This window comes from Hippopotamus amphibius, chromosome 2, assembly GCF_030028045.1.
Source record: "Hippopotamus amphibius kiboko isolate mHipAmp2 chromosome 2, mHipAmp2.hap2, whole genome shotgun sequence".
NCBI classification, from domain to species: Eukaryota; Metazoa; Chordata; class Mammalia; order Artiodactyla; family Hippopotamidae; genus Hippopotamus; species Hippopotamus amphibius.
The window spans coordinates 175,269,391-175,272,947 of record NC_080187.1 but is presented as its reverse complement, the minus strand read 5'-3'; positions in this window follow the sequence as shown (position 1 = coordinate 175,272,947).

The following is a 3,557-nucleotide window of genomic DNA, read 5'->3' as shown; positions in this document are numbered from 1 at the left end:
GTCCACTTTCCTCTCATTCTATGACCGTAAGGGGACTGTCTGATCAAACAAAATGATATTACTTTAGTCAGCCTTTCAGCTGTAATTGGGACTCTGTCCTTTTTTCTCATGCCTTTCTGATAGTGCCTGAGACTCCATCTCCCCTATTAGGATGAGATATATTAATGAAAGTTCAAGCATCAGTGCATATGAATATCGAGGCCTCTCCTCCTCGATGTCTTCCTCTGGTAGAAACCCAAGTAGATCCTGAAGTATGGGCTGAAGGAGGAAAAATTAGAAAGGCTAGATATGCAAAACCTGGGGTAGTCAAACTCAAAGATTCTAGTCCTTTTCCTCAACAAAAACAATATCCTTTGAGACCAGAAGTTAAAGAGGGATTAAAGCCAATCATAGAAAATCTAAAACGGCAGGGACTACTAATACCCTAACAGTCCTTGCAGTACTCCAATCTTGGGAATTAAGAAACCCAATGGGCAGTGGCGGTTAGTGCAGGACTTGAGAATTATTAATGAGGCTGTAATTCCTTTGCATCCTGTAGTCCCTAACCCTTATTCCTTGCTCTCCAACATATCAGAAAATGCCGCCTGGCTTACTGTTGTAGATTTAAAAGATGCTTTCTTTTGTATTTCACTGGAAGCTGAAAGTCAATTTCTGTTTGCCTTTGAGGACCCTAGCCAACCAGCTGTCCACTCACTTGGACAGTGCTGCCCCAAGGCTTTCAAGATAGCCCTCATTTGTTTGGACAAGCTGTATCTCAGAATTTACAAAGATTCTCAGACCCTAGAGCAGTTGTTCTACAATATGTAGATGACACTCTGATTTGTGCAGATACCGAAAAACACTGCTCAAATATTACTGAAGGTCTATTAAATTTCTTGACAGACTATGATTATCGGGTTTCAAAAACCAAAGCTCAATTATGCAAATCTTCTGTTAAGGGTCTGGGTCTTATAATTTCTCAAGGCTCAAGGGCTTTAGAGCCTGAGAGAATAGAGCCAATTCTCAGACATCCTTTACCTGCCACTTTGAGTCAGCTGAGAGGGTTTTTGGGTCTTACTGGCTATTGTAGGATCTGGATTCCTGGGTATGGGGAATTAGCCAAACCTCTATATCAGTTCTTGACTGAAACCCAGGAGGCTAACACAGATCAGATACTATGGACACCTGAAGCCCAAAACACCTTCAAGGCTTTACAACAGGCCTTAATGCAGGCTCCAGTTCTTAGCCTCCCGACCAGACAAGAATTCAATCTGCATACTATTGAAAGGAAATAACATTAGGGGTCATGACCCAATCTAAAGGACCCCAACAACAACCGGTGGCTTATTTAAGTAAATGTAGTGGCACAGGGATGGCCTCACTGTCTGAGGTTAGTGGCCACTATTTCTTTGCTTGTACCTAAAGGGCTCAAATTTGCTAGTGGTTGAAACCTAACAGTCCTTACTTACTGTGATGTATCTGGCCCCTGACCAATGAATTCTTACCATTAATGTAACTTATGATTCTAATGCCACTACATTGTGGCCTGGGACTGATTGGAAATTTAACCAGGGTTGGAGATGGGTGGCTCCAAATGAAACCCACTGGGTCTATGGAACAAATTTATGGCCCTGGCTGGATGGGACGATGTACTTTTGCTCAGTGCAGAATCGTAACCGAATTAACAGAGGCACCCGCTAATCTGCGTTACTTGCAGACTCGCTGGACTTGATCCGTTTTTCATTGGTATAATTACTTGGCTGTTATATTTGTGCCCTCCTTAGGTACTACTGATATCATGATTAGAGTAGAAGCATTGACCAACTTTACTCAGAAAGCTTTAAATGATAGCCTTAAAACCATGAAGGCCCTTCATACAGAACTTATTCAAATGTGAAAAACAGTGTTACAAAATAGGATGGCCTTAGATATAATAAAAGCAGCCCGAGCAGGAACCTGTACAATCATTCACACTGAATGTTGCACTTATATTCCAGATGAGTTCACTAATATAACCTGCTACACCAACCACATGAGTCAGATGATAAAATCTTTAAACTCACCTGAGATCTCTCTTTGGGATAATTTCAGGTCCTGGACTACTGGATTATCATGGGGTAAAATGTTATTATCTGCTACTATATGTATTATTTTATTCTTGCTGTTTACTCCTTGTCTTTTTAACTATATAGGAAAAATAATATCCAGTCAGCTGCAAGACTTTAATTTACAAATCTTTGTAGAATGTTCTTCCATCCACCCTCTGGCCTATTCAAGATATTATTTAGGTGCCCTGGATCTGGGGTCCCCTACTGCTTTCCCCTAAATAACGATGCTCATTTCAGCAGGAAGTAGCTAGAAGATTACGGTATCCTTTTTCCCAGAAGCATTAATTTCCATCTCAGAGAGGGGGGATTATGAAAGTTCTGGGGGATGACTCAGCCAGGGGAAGGGTGGTAGAACTCGAAAAACATGGATGACTATGATTAATCTTTCTAAACCCTAAGGATTCTGTCTTGTGACTACAGCAAAGGAACTGGGACAATGATTAACTGAAATGGATCATTAATGGAAGTCTTTGTTCTGATAATTATCAATAATTGTAAATTCCTAAGGAAATGGTAAACTTTAGGGAAAAGTAGATGCTATAACTAACTCTGCTCTGAAGATATATATTCTACCCATGTAAGACCCCTTCTCTGGTCTCTCCACCCCTTTCTGGTGTCTGTGCCAGAAGCTGTTGTGCTCTCTTCTTAATAAACTGTTATTCTGTGACTTAAACCTGAGTGACATCTTGTTATTGATCCTGAGGAAAAATTCTTTTCCTTCGGAGATCACGAATCCACTCCCTAGATGGATTTTATGGCAGCAATGTTGTATGTCCCTTTCACTATCCTGTAGTGTAATTCATAGATAAAATAGCACATTACACTCGTAAATCCAGGCAATGCATCTTCAGAGTCTGAGCTCTCAGAATCATTGCTTTAACAACTCTTTCCTTTCTCTCCTGCCTTATCAGTTTTCCCTCTCTATTTGGTCTTTATTATTAATAATCAAGCCGTTATTTTTCCCATCTTAAAAAAAAGTAAAACACTAACCTTCTCTTGACACTCAGTCTTCTCCAGACTTGTAACTTTATGTACCTAGTCCTATGCCAATATCTCCTAAATTTATATCTCCAGCTCAGACTCCTTTGACTCGACTCCTGTATTCACTCTGTTCAACTGCCATTTGACATCTTGACATATAATTTTAATCTACATGTTGAACTTAGCATCAACACAGGGTTAGGTGGGGTGGGAGGAGACTACAAGGATGTACACTGAAATGTAGATGACAGTCTTGTTGAGTATCTTGTATGTGTGTTTCTCTATATTATGTAAAACCTTTATAATAAGCATTAACATTTAAAGAAATATTTTTCTTTTCTCAGATTTGAAGACTGTGTTTATAAACCAGAAAAAAGGGAGCAAAGAAATTTTACAAACTGACAAGAAAAAGATAAATGATCCAATAGAAATATTGGCAATTTATTCAAGAGCAATTCCAAAGAACCAAAAGATATGAAAAATCACTAG